General features: G+C 38.6%; 1 protein-coding gene across 8 annotated transcripts in view; it reads left to right on the top strand.

Moving 5' to 3' along the window:
* Nucleotides 1–2,605: 2,605 nt before the first annotated feature.
* The window catches only part of LOC119654275 (potassium channel subfamily T member 2), a 766,604-nt gene continuing 750,718 nt past the window's right edge, over nucleotides 2,606–18,491 (top strand). For all 8 annotated transcript variants that reach the window (XM_038059612.1, XM_038059632.1, XM_038059605.1 and 5 more), the window contains exon 1: nucleotides 2,606–3,194. The gene's annotated coding sequence lies outside the window, so the exon portion shown is untranslated. The remainder of the gene's footprint in view (nucleotides 3,195–18,491) is intronic.

The following is an 18,491-nucleotide window of genomic DNA, read 5'->3' as shown; positions in this document are numbered from 1 at the left end:
TTCCTTGCACGTAGATTAGTTTGGAAGCCGCAATCAGAGCCCGAGATTGGCGCAGTGGTACTGGTTTATAATGAGTTCATGAGAGGCATTCTAACGCTAAAACTCATAAGGGGCACAACCCCTTTGAAACTCCCACAAGGGGTCAAAAAGCAAATAATCGGGCCGAAAGCACATCCTCCAAGAATTCTTCTGGAGCATATAGTCAGGGCGGCCATCCCGTTTTCGATCGGGCCAGATAACCTCCGTTTAGCTTCATGACAAGAGTCTTCTCAGAGTATCATTGCAGGTTCTGGTTTGGTTGTCTTCCTTGAGTACGTGGGGACGATGTGCAAGGGCAAGTGTGTCTGATTTATTTACTTCTTCCAGAACTCGAAGAAAATTCGGAATTATTGCAAATTTATCTAGACAGAACAACGACTGCCGGATTCTGCAAGTTACATATAAAAAACGTAGAACACGGAAATAAGTAGCTTTGATTGAGAAATATAACTTGAACAATTAAAAGCTGGTGGAGCTGCGCCTTCGCAGAATGGCTGAGTGGAGGAACAGATTTCGAGGAAAGCTGGTATTTAAACACTGAACAAATTTTAAAGACAGTTATTCACAAGACGAAAACAAAGAACGATTTTCTTCCTATTAGTTTCACCTCTAGTTAGTTCTGATTAAAGCAACGAGACAACTTACCTAATTGACTGTTACCAGCGTAATGATAAAACTTTATTGGCTCGGTTCACTATAAAGTGGATATGAAGTCAGGAATCTCTCAGTCTTTAAGATAGGAAATGATGATTTTTCTTCAATTGCTACTGTACGAGAACCCTCCTAGTTTTCTCCATCTTTGATTTTTTTTCAAGGAGAAAATTCGTCCTTTTGCACTAGCGGTATACTACAGAAAATGCCACATATTGCTCAATAGCTATGAAAATTTTAAGCCCTTTGATAATGATATCTATCGTTGCCATGACTAGGCTCGTTTTTAGAATAATCGCACTGTAATCGTTTTTATAAGTTATGATAATTCCGGAATACAATAAAGTGCTTGTTGATCCGTGTACCAAACCATTTTAAACCCAACCTATTTCTGAGCTTTCTTTTGAATTTTCTTGGAGGAGGATAATACCAGGAAGGGTTGCAAGCCCTTTCCTATTATGCCTACTTGTAGCATCTCTGATTGCTACCAAACTACTAGGCACCATTTTAGGGTGACGATACCTATCTGCGCACCAAATTAAGGCCTACCACCTAACGTTCTATCAAATTAGCCAATAACTCTTGAATTTGTGTTAAAGTTACGTCTTTGTAAAAGCTATGCTAGGTTACAGTTCTTTTTTTTTTGAAAATCATGAACTTAAATAACATTTACAATATTTTCCTTAGTCATTTCTTGATCTATTTGTCGTCTCGGGCAAGAAAGGTATTCCAGTCTATGAACCTTTTGTCAACTGTATCGATTTTATCTATGTAAATATTCATAATATAAGGTAAGTGCGATATTGGACGCAACAATTCTATTTCTGAGAAGCCATGTCTCACTCTTTGATAGGGTTTCATTACGACAAATGAATTGCTTTTATAGGAATCATTAATTTTCAGTGAAGAAGGGTATGACAGTTAAATATTGATACGAAAGCATGCATCAAGATAGAAATAAATAAACAAATTCTATCTTAAATTGTATTTATGCAGAAAGTTCCATACATCCCGCCTCTTAAAATCGAACGCTAAACAAATCATGTCAGAGTCAATAAATCAATAGTTTACCCATCAGATTTCCGCGAAGAAGCATGGACCGGTGATTTCAATAACTGTTAACTTTAAGTTGCTTTTAACTCACAAGTCATAAGGACTTCCAATTCAGGTTTCCTGTATTCCACTTAACAACATCAAATCTATAGGGTACAATTACTTCCTCTCGTGAGGGTCTGGGAAGTAGAATCTAATATCCTGCGACTGATTTCGTACATCGGCATACATAGATGAATGCTTCAGTATTTGAGTCCACGTGGCCCACTTCCCACCCCTGTCGAACAGGCATCAAAACAGAGCTTGAATAAATTATATCAGTAGTGAAACTTTATTAGGCTCTTCGGTGCTGTTAAAGGTAAAAAGGATATTTTTCTGTGCTTTTATGGAATTAGTTGAATTAAGATGAGAATAATAAGTGTACTTTTTAGGTAACGGTAAATTATTATTTTCCAATATTTAACTCACGAAACGAAATGAAATCCACATAGTTTGGTCTCTTTACTATCGTTACCCTTTCGTTTTCGCAAGGCTGTTGATTTGCGGGTAAGTCTATAACTTGTATCTTTTCAACGGTCCCTGATTATCGCGAACGATAGTACTACCTGTTTCTAAGGACAGCAGTCGAATGAAAATATTCCTTCCAAAACATGTTTAAAAATACAACATTCCACGATGAGATTCTCCTCAAGGACGAAACAGACATGCGCCTATTTCCACGCTTCCAGGATAGAGGGAAAGAGCAGAAAACTCTCTCTTAGCTTTCACGTTGTGGTGCTTCCTGTAACGGTTCACTGTGTCTCCTGAAATTAAACCGGCAGATGTTACATTTACCATTTCTCGATTTAACGGAATGCTCTATGAACGGATTTTACCGTGGCATTTTCCAGGAGATAACAGATTTTCGAGACATCCGCTTTCCATTCCATTCGGGGCTGAATCGGTATTATTCATGAAATCAGTTTGTTTTCATTCGTTGCGCGTTTAACATGCCCGTCTCATGAAATTTGGTACTGGGAGTATCGAAGCTCGGCAACGAGAAACCGGCATAAAGTATATAGTGCGATTTACATATATAGTGTGTAGTTGTGTTTTGTATTTGGAAGTGACCGAGGGTTTGATGAGATAGAATAAGTAGTAATCTGCAAGTGATTTGAATGCATAGTTTATTTATCAAATATTTCCGAAAAGCACCAGTTTGTTCTGATCGTGTTGTAGTTGTTGTGAAATTTCACTCGAAGGTCCTTGAAGGAAAATGTAAGAAGTGGTGGTTGATGTGCTGTCAGTGATCGAAACAGAGTAGTTGAAATTAATTTCGATGCAATCGCTGGAAGCCATAAACACAGATTGAAGGATAAATGTACTCCGCACAAATCAACAGCGCATCTCACTAGGATCTATGGATTAATTGCTTTGAAAACTCTATCACATTTCTAATGGAAATTCGGAAGGTATTTATAGCTTGCTATCAATTACGATAAATAATTGAAATCCCTCCGCCTAAAGATGCCAGGCAATGCTTCCATTTATATTCAATTAGAACTGCTCTAGGTGGCAAAAAATTGATTAACATTTACTCGGTTGCGGCAGAATATTAATTCACAGCGGAAGTGATTGAATTCTGGAAAGGATTTTAATTAATTCGCACTATCACGCCATTCGGAGCCGATTTCAGAGTTGCTTCTAAGAACAAGAGCTGCGCGTGTTACGTACAACATGTGTTGGTAATAAGGAATTTCATGCTCCACTTAATAACACCTGACAACATGTTGAGTATTTCTTGAACATTTCCATCGAATCGGATCCTCGTTATTTCAAGCAGGACTAAAGGAGCGTATTTGATGGCTGCAAACAAGAGCTACTTCTGTTCAAACTTCGAACTCCCTAATATGAATTTGTGTTCATTTGATTAAAGATTTTGTACATGGCTATGTGTGCCTCCGGGAGGTTAGAGGTAACTCTGCAGACGTTCAATCACGACTCCATGAGTACCTTGATATCAAGCTATATTACATTCGCTATTTGAGTGGAACATTGCGCTTAGCCGTGCATTCATTCAAAGCCACTCATCTGCTTGAAACCAGCCACTACGGATACCTTTAATGGAAGCCACATTGTTCTGTACAATATTAGCTGCACTGTTGGTCGTTGCACCCCGGATAACTTTTGAAGGTGCGTTTTGTTAACCACTCATTTTGTTTACTAGGTTTTCGCGCTTATTCTATGGTGTCGTGGTTAATTCCGTTTCACAGGAGATTTTAATTAATCTACCGCACACGGGTTGTTGGTAGATCCTTTTATCAGCAGAGTTGGCTCCACTATTGATCTCCGTCACCTGTCTGTCTACGTCCCTATCTGCATGTCATGTGAGGGATATGGCTCATTATTATTCCTTTTATTGTTGTTTTGCCAAAATTGCTGGGGAATAATGGAGTTGCGACAACAGTGCCAGCGTGTTTAGCAGGAAGACTGGTATAAATACTGCAATAAGTTGGTTTCATACGTATATTCAGCGCGCATATATCACCGTTCATAAATTATATGAAGTTAACCCATTTGCATACAGAACTGATGGAAACTGCACAAGTTTTCACATAACTCACACTGCCCTCGTTACATGGTCCTTTTAGAGACAGACTGACGAATTCGCGGAATTATAATTAATCTTTCATCATAATCTTGGAATGTAGGGTACGCTAAATCATATATAGTAGGTTTATGTGGGGTCGAGTGACAATTTTAGTCTCTGCTACATACATATATGTAGTAATAAATGTGCAAATTGATGTCCATATTGAATTTTGATGCGTACATATGATTGATGCCGCTCGTTTGCAATGGTTAAATCGCATTTTCTGAAATTGTCTGGATGCTGTCGAAATTTAATTTATATTGTATGGGGCGTGATATATAAAGATTGCGTTTACTTTCAAGCACCTATTTGATTTTTATCTCTTCATATATGCCAGTTTTTAAATTAAACGACCGCGATGACTTACGATGTGCAAGCATGAAGTAGTTGTGAAAAATGGAAAAATGGAAGAAAATAGTCTGTCCCAGTTTTTCATACTGAACAATATACATATTGAAGTTTGAGGATATTGGATATGCTTTGCCCTTCATAACTAAGGGCATCTACGGTCACTTCCTATTCCCAATCACGCAGGTAATCCAACTTGGAGGAGAAATCATGCTCTCTTAGAGGACATCAAGATGGTCCAGATTTTGTTGATTGTCTGCTGCTACAACAAACAATTATGACGAGAAAATGAAGAATCTTCTCAGTGAGTTCTGATTCTCTAGCCATTCTATGATCATTTCTATCCCCTTGGAAACTATACGAAATTGTCCGAAGGTTTCTATACTCGCCGTTGAGCTAGATTCTATGGATTGCAGTACCAGCCTCAAGCTTCACGACTGAAGAGCATAGATGGCGAGATCAAATAGTAGAACTGATTTCCTACGGGTGAGACAGAATGACAGAGAAAATTTCGACCGCTTGTGTGTAGTGGTGGAGCAGGGGAGCCTTCAAAAACAGAGCGCGACGTGTGAACTAACTTGTGCCCTTTTATGGAGTAATCCCATTTGTTGTTTTGAAGTGTCATCACGGTTACCATGGGACGAAATATTGGGCAGCGCTAAACTGTGAGGTTTTCCTTTACACTTGACAAAACCCCCAAGCAAACTTTCAAGGACTGATCCTCCACCAGCTTCAAGAGTTATTGAAAATGTGACGGAACTGAAACTCTGATTGTCGGGTGTCAAGTAGTTTCATCAGTGAAAATTTGAGTTTTTCATTCCTCAGTTTACCCGAAATTTGTCTCAAGAATTTTGGATAGATAATAAAATGTCGCTTGAAAGTGGATATGGAGGAAAAACAATCTGACACCATAGAAGACGTCCAAACTACTGAAACAATTGGGACATATATTATATCCAGCTTATGAAGGCCGAAGGTTCCTATTATGTAATTATGTCAGCGACAACTTTTTTTTTTATTTAAAACTACTTATTGATCACTTCATGTATCTACATAATGATACAGTAACTAAACATTACCGCTTCATTTGCGTCAACAACAGAGCCATCTCTTTCCTACATTGGAAAGGTGTTTATATGGTGGTGGAGACATTTAGATGTTCTGCTCAGTGGCACCTTTTACCGTCCGAACTCTTTAATTTCTTGATTGACCTACAGCTATAGCTTAGGGTTGTCACTTCGCGTGGTACTCAGATTGAACTGTGGAATATTTCACATACAGTTATCAGAGAGGCCCTAAATGTGCTCTCACTCATGACATTTGCTTGCGTGGCACTTCATTTTCAGTGCTGTCATATTAACTCAAGCTGACCTATAGAAAAGCAACCAAAGAAGCTTGCTTGCGATTTAATCAAAGCTCCGTACCTCAGACAGAAAAGCAACCAAAGAAGCTTACTTGCGATTTAATCAAAGCTCCGTAACTCAGACTATTGATAACTGCCGATTTTTATCTAAATCCATGACATCAATAGTCAGACAATCAGCGATCTAGGGAGATCAGATGATGGATGGGATCAGGGCCCAATTTAAGCCTTGACTTCTATTATACAATACATTGGCGCAAAAAATCTTAGCCTCCTGACCACCTCTTATAATTGCCAAATCCTAACTGCGACCTGCTATAGTGGCATACCGTGTCCTTCTACTTTTTTCGTAGTTTATCTTGTCGTCGCATACTTTAAACTTCACGCATGTTTCTAGTATCCTTCATATACTCTATGTGGCTTCCAAAATTGGAATAGAGTTGGATTTTCAAAGATTTCGTACAGCTTCGCTTTCTACTTGATTCTTTAGTCTAATCCTCTAATATTGTGCCAAGTTTGCATCGCCGATGGTCAAAGATCTTAACGGTATTTTCAGACGCGTTTGTCATGATAAAAGTTTCAAACACAAGCCTGGCGATAGTCTACTATATGTCCAATTTTCTCCTCCTTTGTCGATTTTAGAAACGGGAGTACTGAATAAAATCTCATATTTGCTAGACTTACTTGCCTCCAAATTTCACTGCTTCCTTGCTGCCTTTCCTCAGGAATGCTCCCTGATATTTGAGACTGACCATACCATCGTCCGGATAACTCAGTGGTTAGAGCGCTAGACTGTCGTACGGAAGGTTTAGTGGTGGCAGTGAAATTTGTATCGTGATTTGACGACGAATACCAGTCGATTCAGTTGTGAGTGAGTACCTGAGTCAAATCAGAGTAATAACCTCAGATGACCGCATTGCTGACCACATTGTCTCTTACAGAGTACTGTAATCCTGTAGTGTACCGTTACGCTCTTGAATGAAGTGCCAAGTGCGCTCATGCCTCTTTGTGTAAAACAAATCGGATTACTTTCGGCAGGTCTATTTGTCTGTCACATCCATTTCCCTAGAAATACTTACTGCTGTTGATATGAAATTTGGTGGAAAGTTAGGAATTGTGAATCCCTTTACATGCAGTTAGTAACGTTATTCTACGTTGAGTTTAAGGGGGGACCATACATGCAGAACGGGGGGGGGGGGGTGAAATATTTTATTTAACCAAATACAGTCTTGCAGGAGAGCAAATGAAGCGGATCTTAACTGCGTGATTTGTTACAAAGGGGACGAATGCAGGGTTTAAAAATGGTCAATTATTTCGAATACTCGTTCTTAGAAACTACTGAATTATGGTGGTCTAGATGCATGATATCTAGGCCTCGAAATACTCTACGTTATGATATCTACCCAAGTAAAGTTAATAATAGTATGTTAATTCATTTTTCAAAAGTTGACAGGCAATTCTTCTTTAGTTTTTCTTAGAATCATCAATTTGCAGTAACATAAGCTATAATATTGAGCATGATACTCCCAAGTTTGGTGAAAATGGAGCTATTACTAAGAAAGTTATAATAGATCGCAGTTGTCTCTTTCATGGAAATTTACTGGAATCTAACACTTTTGAATATCAGCATCACAGCAAAGTGAATAGTTTGGCATACTAAGTGCATAAAGATTACAAGTTACATAAAATGGCACAAATTCCACTCACTTATATAAGAAATACACAAAATTTTTCATACTTAAAGCGCCTAGCTTTTAGTTTCCTGAGATCGAGATGTTTCCATTATTCTGTCTATATCCTTCAATACCTCTCTAATCAATACGGTCTCTTCAACTTTACTTAATGATGGTGGTCGTGAATGAACTTGGCCATTTTCGGAGCTTCCTGGATTGATGTTTTGTCGACAGTACCTGGCGGAGTGGAACGCAGCAACTGTTTGAAATATTGAACCCATCTCTTCTTGATATCATGTGGGTTACTTATAATGCTGCCCATGATATTAAAACATGGAGAGGAACGGTTGAGCCTAGGAATGGAGGAATGGAGCAGTCCAGGGTGTTTTTGTGGGAAGCGAACCCAAGCGCACAAGTGGCTGCTTAAACCTCACCAAGAAGAATCTCCAAATAATAGTGGGAATTCTCGCTGGCCATTGTTGACTTAATTATCACCTAGGGAATATAGGGATGTCTATGGACTCTGCCTGCAGACTCTGCGTTGAATGCGTCGAAACCTCTATACACGTTCTGGAATAGTATCCGGCACTTGTGCAAGGTAGATTGAGACACCTGGCTGAATACATAGTACCAGATGCACAGTTGAAACATTTGATAGTTATAGGTTATAGGTTTGCTTGACGTAATGTAGTTAATAGGTACACTATAATCAGTAAAATGGCACAATAGTTCTTTAAGGACGCAGTGCGACTTACCTTAACAGAATAATAAGACTAATAATTCTTAGTATCTATAGAGGCTTGCAATTTTTGAAAAGTGTTATAAGACGCATGTTTCGTCCCTGTAAAGTTGTTCTTCAAGTTACCTATTTCGATGTATTGAATCCGACTTCTTTTGTAGTTGACACTTTACACCATATGACAGCGCAGTCACAGTTTACCCCATGAAAAGTTCTTATATCCAATATAGTGGGGGTAGATCTTTCTTTGTTTTATCAGGATTAACAGCATCACCGGATAGAATAGTAATATGAGGAGAAAAATGAGTCAATTGTTTAACGGTAACCAATTTATCAGAAAGTTTACATCCGAACACTGAGCGCATTGAAATCATAGAACAGAGAAAACGACAAAGAGATAGAGCCATATACCCCCAAAAAATTGAACAATTCCAAGTCAGCATCGAATACAACTTTAAAGATGTTCCCATTAATTTTCGGCTCCACCATCCCATCAGTGAAATTTTTCACTAGCTGTGTCACTTCGACTCTAAAAATGATACAAAAGATACTAAACTATGAAAAGTGTATATCAAAAAGGAATTATTACCAGCCGAGTTGATCATTGTCGTGGTGTATAAAATGAAACAAATTCATGTCAAAGGGAATCGTTAAAATTAAAATTGTTCTACTTAGAATCAGGTAAAAGAGATGAGCGTGAACTGTTGTGAATGGGAAAATGTAAAACATCATCCGACTGACTACCTTCGTATTGTCGGCAAGAGTCCTCATCTGTTCATTCATTCCCGCTGTTTTCGTTCATTACCGTCCGAAAAAGAATATCTAAGTTTAAATAATTGCCAAGAAAAGGATTATTATTCACGAGAAAGGCAAAGAAAGGCACTTCCCCTCAGAGGGAAACATATTCCAGTATATAGTTGTATAGAACCGTATTTCCAGAGAAAGCAATAATTTGTAAGACCAAAACTCACCAGATAAACAACGTAATGGCAGTGGTCTATGATGATATACTAATGCAAAAACTACAGGAAACTCTACTCTAATATAGAGAGTAGAAATAGGGTGAAGGAGACCTCAATTGATCCATAATTGACGAAATTGAAACATGAAACCAGTATAATTAGAGCCAAGCAAGGAGAGAACTAATGCAATTACCGTCGTACATATCTATCCAGTAATCGAAAACCAATTTTGGAGCCGGAGCAGGCTATTTTTCAGGGTTTTACTTTATAAAACTTAACAGTTGATTGGTACTACGGTGGTTATTTAAGAGGCACATCATTATAAATAGGCTATAAGATGCTAAGGTTGGGAAGGGCTTCGAAAGGCTGTGCCCTATTAACAGGTGGGAGGTTGGGAATGAAAATATTATTCTTGGTGGATAGTCTCTTTCTCGGGGCATTCAGCAGTTTCTCTTGTCCCCCTTTTTAAAGTCATGCTTGCTTCAAATATTATTAAGAATAAAATTTATAGCCACAGCGCTGCAATGGCCGAGTTGGTTGAGAGTCGTCAATCTCGTTCTCCTGGGTTCCAAAGTCGTCGTTGGTCTCTGTATTCGTCTTTGTGCTACCGCGCTACTGTAGGCTTATCATACATCAAATTGAAGGACAGTCTCGTTCCAATTTACATAGAAAGAAAAAGCAATACGAAATATGCTAGGCGACATTATATATGCCCGAAAATATGGTTGAAATATTTGGCAGTGAAACCTTCTATATGTGTTGTCATCATCATCAAATGGCGTTAAATGTCCACACATAGGACCGCCGAACTAAATTCGAAAAATTGAATTAAAAAAATAAACTTATAAAACATGAAACAAAAGCATGGCGACCATCATAATGCAGAAAATTTGTCTTCCCAGCTTAGAGAAAACCTCGTCTGAGATTTCGCCTCCTGAAACTTGCTGGTCATTCTACTGTTATGAATATCATTTAATCGGGCTTGGCTATAGTTAGAAAGCAATAATTTTCCTAATAATATCAAAAAAGATTTTTCATATTCCAAATAGCGATATTTAGAAGATTAGTGATGATTTTCTTCAGTGAATTTTAGTCTAACCTGCCTATAGTTCACCCTGTCTTTCATATACCTAAATCTTATTTTCCCAAGTAGTAGTACGTGGTAGTTAGTAATTAAATCATTAGAAATTAAGAGTTAAGTTTCCCCCGTGGAAAACGCAGGATTTAGCTTTGCGGGTTTGTGTACGAGTACAGATATATGAAGATTGTGGGTGCTGCATGAAAAATGTACTAGGCCTGGAGCTATTGAGGTTAAGCGTTCGAAGCAGTGGTTAGTTGTTAGCGTTTGTTAGTTGGGGCACGATATCACATGAGCGTGCCAATTTTTAGTAAATTGCCAAACAATGCCATAAAGGCTGAGATCCTACGATCCTACTGTACCAAAAGGCATAAAAAATATCAGTATTGTCTATTGTACGTTGTATTAAAAGCATATGCAAGCTACTTGAGGATTTACGAAAGGCGTATAAAATAGAATAGTAAAGTTTTTGTTTCTCCAACTCTTTTTTGTATCGATTTCAATTGCCAAATTCTGTATACTTGCCAGAGTCTGATCATCAAGGCAGGGAATAATGCGGATATGTCTTTCTGAGCAGAGTCTTGATAAATAGTGCACAACTCAATGTTTAGCTCCTTACATAAGAAAACATAAAACTTTTCAGACCTCAAATGTCCAGCTCCTCCTACTTTTCTCGTGTCTTTAATTTTTTCACTCAACATGCATTATATTTTATACCGATATCGCTGAATGATAGGATTTTTGTGTTTATTCGGATGCAAGTTCCGATTCAACTATATTAAAACTAGATTTTTTGGCATAGACTTGTAAAATAAGTTTAGTTGTCAGCGCACCTCAACCGTTAAGTTTAACTAATGTTTCATATTGTTGTCAAACTTTACCCTTTCGAGTTGGTAATGCATGCTCTTGTTCCCCCTTTTGTGAAGTATAGGGGATCCACATACTCTTGTTTTCGCATTGGTTTTCCCTTCAATGAAACTGTGCTTCAGTTTCATCATCCTCACACCTGATGTTTAACTTTTTTTACTACACAGCGAGACAGTATTAAGATGAACCTAAACATCCATGACCAAGTGGAATTCGAACCCGGAGCAATAAGATAGAGAGATTGATACTCAAATTGCTTCACCATTACACCGTCATCTTTATAAGAAAATGAATTGACTTTCATATATTTATCCCCATTCAAAGTTATTGTTTTTCATAGTGAAAAACATGTTAGCGTCTGTTGTGTCAAAGAGCAGATCTCTAATCGATAGACTTCAAATACACTTTTTAAATCTAACTCCCACAAGTTATTGCAGGTACTATGACTGCAAATAGTATAAAACTTACTTCAATCAATGTTTAAAATAAAACAAACAAAAGATGTCGACAACTTATACAGGTTTATTGACAGTTACATATATTTTTTGATAATCATATTTTGTTGGAATTTTTTAATTTGTGTATTAATATTGATTCGATCAGACAAACACTTATTACATTCATGACTGGTAGCTGTCGACGGGAAATAATAAGACTAACAATGCACCTTCCACAAGTCTCGCCTCTTGATCACCATTTCACTTAACTTCCACAAGTTAACTCTTCTTCAACTTCCACACTTCACATCGGCGTCATTAGCGTTAATGAGGTCATGATGGCTTTTCAAATATTTTTTTAAAATAAATGTGAACACTATATTTCGTTAACGCAACAGTTTATCTTGCTTATTTTTGGCAACACTTTCAACAAGCACTTTTCCAAATGCTTTGTTTCAAATACTGAAATAAATCTCCTATTATCCTCCCGGACAAATAAGTAGCAAATCGCAGCATAATATCAAGAACAAGAAGAATACATGCCGGAGATTCGTCTTCCGGAATATTGCTTGAATTTGTATGGTGGAAGGGAAACACTGCACACATTGGACGTTCTTCAATCACTTGCGCGTGAAAAACTTCGCACATTTACTATGTCGTTAGGGTCCTGTATGTGATTCATGCGATATATATGTATATGTTTACAAGAAACTCAACTTAGCTTTATCGACGCACGCGCCAGTCACCTAATCTGGGTATAAGCCGTGGCATTCCGTACCGGCTAAAAACTCGATTTGCTCCTTCTATATGTAGTATTCTTAGTTAAGAGGTTTGATCATGTTTCTGGCACTCGAATTTGAATGTGCGGCATAAGTTTCAATACAGGCGATCTAGTTTCCCCAATTCGTTAGAGCTCATGAACTTCGTTACGAAGCCTTTGAATGTGAGAAAGTATGACCATGTCATGATAGTCCCCAAGGTCCGATCGTAGACCTTTCAATCAATTTCCTTTTATAATAGAAGTCTAACAGAATATGACTATTTTTTGGACGATTGAATATCAATTCCTTCTTAAGATTTCGCGTCAATAAAACTATGCTTAAATCATTTTACTGTCTATCTACCTGCCTGTCGATTTTTCTATATATTTGTCTGCAGCACACATTTTTCTTGGAAACCTCTACTGACAAGAAATTTGAAGGAAATGTGAAAAACGAGGGGTGACCCACATTGGGCGCCAAAAGACAGTGCAGGTCCGTTAATATTTACAATACAACATCTAATATATACAGCTCCATTAAAATGTTCGCTTGACATGTCCTTGTATACCTCTGTCCTAGCCAGGTTTCGAAAAGTGGGACTACCGTTTTGTCTACTTCTACCTTCATCACACGATATAATAAAATTCGCGTCTTATGACAATATTAACAATTTAAGAAAATTTGGGAAAAGTTTCGAAAACAAACGCAAAGAAAATTGGGAAAGAGATCTGCTCGAATAAATTTAACATTAGGTTATTACCTATTTTGTAAATGTTTAGAAGTTTGTCCTGGAAGTATAGAGTTTTTCACCATAATATAGAACACTAAATTCACAAATATTATTGATAAAATTACAGTAGGCCAAAGTTGCTTCCATAGTAGACCTCAGTGTCCCAGCCTAGTTTTTATTCTTGAGAAAGGATTTTCCTTTCTTACTTACTTGCTTCTCTTTTCTGTATGCAGATGACTTAAAAGCTTTTCTACTGTTGATTTGATTATTCATAGATCAAAGTAGCCTTGAATCAAATGTCGACACCGTATTTCTGGCGTGCGCTTGGAATCAGTTGAGACTTCATCTCAGCAAAATTTATTCATTAAACTAAGCCCCTCCGGTATCAGTTTACTACCTAAATAGTCAGCTTTAATCGGGATTACTTTAACAGGAAACCTCGATCCAATTTTCATTACGTTGACGCCAACACCTAATCTTCCAGAATGTCTAGTTTTTCTTTCAAGCCATTCCATGAACATCCCTTTTCCGTTCACCCTTTATATGATAATTCTTCCGTTCGTACCATTCAATTCAATTTAATTAGTTCAGACGTTCTCTACACTTTAAAAATAACCTTCCCTATTTTAGTTATCCCGATTGCCAGATTTTTCTAAACCAGCCCCCTACATAATAACGAAAGCGTAGATCAGTGCGACGGCTTTAGACTTCACAGGCCTATAATGGATCTCTTCCGAGATACCTAACAGAGACCCATCTTACATTATCTTTAATGTTTTTTAAATGTCGTTCGTACTGTGTTACTTTAGCTCTACTTAAAATGTCGCGTGACTATAATCATTTGCAGTTTGATGCTCAGGCTTTGTCCTTTATCACTACATTGTAACTTGTAATAAGGATGTAGGATGTCTCCATAACTAGGCTATCCTTTCGTTAATAAATATCAGCATTCAGCGAAATAGTATTAACTTTAGCAGGGAATCTTTGCAGTATTGATGTTTTGTATTCTCCTTTTCAGGAGTCGGCAAAAAATCCGGAACAAAGAAAAGACAATGCAACAGCAAAACACTGCCTGTGGTCTCAGGTCAGATTTGCAGATATTTTGCAATTGTATAGTGAATTACGCTTAACCGCAAAGTTTACCACATCAACGAACGCTGTTCTTGCGAAGGCCCCGCTCTTTCCCACCTTCAATTAAATTATTGACAGTAGAGAAGTTCTAAGTATTGCGCAGACGCTCGTACTGAAGGGCTGGAAGTGATCACCCATAAATTTCATAAAAATGAAAGCATATTTACAAACGAATTTACGCAGTCAAATGTGGTCTCAGTGAAACAAAACTTTTCCTCATGATCTGGGTTATGTAAACCTGGTTCCTACCTACAAAATAGAATCAGCCGACACAGCTTCAACTTTACTGATATAGGCAATCAAGAACGTGTCAATAGTCGGTTTGTTTTATCGAGCGGTCCTTGAAAGTTCAGCTACTGTTTAATTTCCGCTATGCGTAATCAGCGGAATTTTAGTTTCCGTCAGTGGACATTGATACCTAGAACATGTGGGAAAAGTTGTCTATGCAAGTTTACCAGCACCTAAATGCAGTTCCACTGAAATGTCCCGAAGACACGCGCTTGCACGCCTTTACCCAGGCTCGGGAATGTGAGGGAGGTCCGTAATATGAAGTGTTGCGACTAAAGCAGTGAGTCAACCTAGTTTCCGCTGCAAGGTTTGGATAAATACTCTCAAAAACTTTCTTGTTGAGAGTTTCTAATTTAATGATTTCGTTTGCTATGAGAATCATCCTTCGTCCATGGCGACGAATGCGGCATGTGTCGAGGTGGATTTGACAACAACAAGACAACGTCTCTATTGTTAGGCTCTGAAGCTATCGAATTTTTGTTAATATAACTTGGGCTGTTGACAATGAGGTATATGGTAGCCTCTAGGTCTGGGTCTGATTAAGCTTGACTAACTATTGCACCGATTTATTACGGTCAGCCGTTTTCTGTTTTTGCTGATCGGTTCTACCGGATGATTATTCACTGCGATAGCACTCTCTTTTATGTCACATAACGTGGGGCAGATGAGGAAATGTGTTTGGAAAGTATATTCATTAGATCGGCAGATGAGAAAGGTTGCGTTCCCCGTGGCAGGTTCGGTTCGGATGGGAGGAAAATTGTGGGTCGATGGTGCTGACCCTTAAGCTACTTAACGTATTGGACTTTGTATCCGTACTGAGTTTTCTACGAAGAGTTCCAAATTTGGAGAAACGGTTTATTTCCTCAACTTCGGTGTTCCAATGTTGACCCTTTTGGTTCTCATTTGTTTGGAGCTTTCTTAAATAAGCCGACCTTTTTGGGTTAGGTGTGGTGCGAAAAGCTTTCTAACAACGGAGTTCCACCAACCTTTCAGCTTCCTGGAGAAGTTATTAGTACGAAAAGTGGTTTTCCGTACATCATAGATGATTTGGTTGTTTTCCTTAGAAAGTGTGACGTATTGTAAGCTGGTTTAAGTAAACTATGGATCTGTGAGTGATAGAAGTGGTTGAGTTTAGGATTAGGTTGTGGTGGCTATTGGTGATATTAACCATTAACGTGCCCCACATCTATCCTATGCTGGCGTTGTTTAATATCGTTGGAGTTGGGACCGAAAGGTGAGTCTGCTTATTGTTAATCAAGCCGTGGTATGTGGTGTTTATGATATGAAAGTCGAAAGTCTGTTCGAGATTAGAGTTCTGCTAGCGCTCGAATTGATAGAATCACTCCATTATTGGGAACGTTCATTAAAATTATCACCTACAACAACGGTTGGTCTGTTGACCTCTTCGCGAAAAGTAGATACATTAGTCGATGGAGCGAGATATAAAGAAGCAATTGATGTTATGTTGGCAATTCTTGGTGCAAGCCACGATTATGTCGCGGTCCGTTTAATCGCAACTCGTTTACGTTTGAAGGTAATACTGATAATCCGAAACAGGCATGGGCTGGGTTTTCAATGGTATTAGAATCAGGAATGGAAAAATCGCTGCTCTGTACACCATAGCTGAACAATTCAGCCAATGTTATAGTATCGGCATTAATATTGTCAAATTCATATAAAAGAGAAGCTTTGCTTTTGCGTAAAGTCTTTATATTATTATATTTTGAAGAATTCGCACTATTTGCTGCTTTTACAACCTTCCAATCAGTGGAAATGTTAGTGTTTTCCGTGACGGAAGCTGGATTTAAGTTGCCCATCAATAAGTGCATTTTCAATGCTATTGAATGCTTTTGAAAATTTGGTTTAGTAACACTTAGTGGTCAATAACTATCTGAATGCTTGTCTGGTTAAACGATTATTAATAATATTAATAATCATTGGCGCAACAGTGCAATCGAATTTAAGCCCTGAAATGTATTAGACCACCTCATTTAAGACCGCAAGAGTAAACTAGGAGGCAATGTGGTCAGGATTACGTCCGAGAGCAAAGGTAGTGGTGGTAAAAGTAAAAGGCTCAGGTTGAGGAAATTAGATCCTTCCTCCAATCGCCACATGGCAGCTATTTTGTTATGTTGCAGTTATCCAACCCCCTTAGATTGTGTCTAAGGCAGGCCTAGACCGGATACCGAATGTTGCACCGATGATGATAGTAAAGCTTTCTATAAAGCCCCGAAGATCAAATTAGCATGTCATGCTAGTTTTTTTTCTAGAAGAAGCATACGCTGCTATTCTGGCACATCATGTGGAAGAAATTATCCCATTTAGACAAAATTAACAATTGGTAATTGCGGGACAACCAACTAAAGGCCAACGAAACCCCTTTAGTTGTTTTATCGATTAGTCAAGATTTTCAACAAAGTTTCTGATGACAGAAATAGAAAGGTGGCATAGCGCTATATCAGTGTATTCATCTGAGGATACCAGTACCTCAGAGACCAACCCATATACGGGGAGGCATTTTCCAGGGGGATTCGTTCAGTCCCCTTTGGTTTTACATGGCACTGAACCCACTTTCAAAGCTACTGAATGATGCAAGAAGGCCTGGTTTCGCAAACATCAAGTTATATGCTGCATTGGCGACCAGATTAGAAGTAGAACAGTACACGTGTTCAGCCGTGATATTCGGATGGAATTAGGCAAACAATCCACAAAGGTCATTATTAGCTGTAGGCTGGACATAGCATTGATGACCTCCACCTACAAGCAATGACCGAGACATACTTCTACAAATACCTAGGAACCCTCCAAGGAACCCATGCTCGAGTTGGTGATCTGCTGTTTGAATTCCTGCGACATGTAAAACTGGTGCTGAAATCACATCTCTCAGTGAAGAATAAAATAAGCGCATTGAATGTATTTGCTATCCCTTCACTGTCTTCCATGAATTATTGCCGTGGACGAAAACCGATCGGAAAACCTCCAGCGATGAATACGGACTACTATGTCCAAATTCCGAATGCATGATGCTAACTCAGCCAAGGAGCGGATGAACCTGCCTCGTATCGTTGGAGGTAGAAACTTGGTTGACATGGCAATACAACATAGCCACCAAGTCGATTCTCTACGTGCTAATTTTTACAGCAAAGAGCAGGCGAGTCCCTTGCATACGACTGTCTGTAAAGCAGACGGTTAGCGGACTCCACTTAACTTCAAGGATCGATCTTTCAATCCTCTGAGTGGGGTGAAGTCAGACCAACAGTGGATCAATGAATGGACGTTGAAGGCAATCTACGGTAAACACGTGAATTGTCTTCGGCAGTCATTTATCGATGTGCATTTGTCCAACAGATGACTGTATCCTGGGGGGATGGAGAGATCTATGTGTGCCATTCAGAATGGAGTGATCGCCACTCGAGCTTATAAAAAGCTCATCATGAAAGAACGGGTGGAGAACGGTCAATGAAGAATGTGTGGTTCAGCGTTAGATACGTTGGACCATCTCATTTCTGGTTGCACTGTAATGGAACCAATGCAATAAACGAGCAGGCATAATGCTGTATGTAAAGTAATTCATCAAAACCTTGCATAGAAGCACTGGTTGATCATGGGAACATGTCCTATTTACCGATATGAGGCGCAGGCAGTATTTGAGAGTATTGGGGCTGGCAATTTCTAACTGATCGGCATATAGCGCACGACAAGCCTGGAATGTAGTTAGCTGACAAAACGGGCCGTTTCG

This window comes from Hermetia illucens, chromosome 1 (genome assembly GCF_905115235.1).
Source record: "Hermetia illucens chromosome 1, iHerIll2.2.curated.20191125, whole genome shotgun sequence".
In the NCBI taxonomy this organism is placed as follows: Eukaryota; Metazoa; Arthropoda; class Insecta; order Diptera; family Stratiomyidae; genus Hermetia; species Hermetia illucens.
This window is presented reverse-complemented; position numbering and strand designations above follow the sequence as displayed.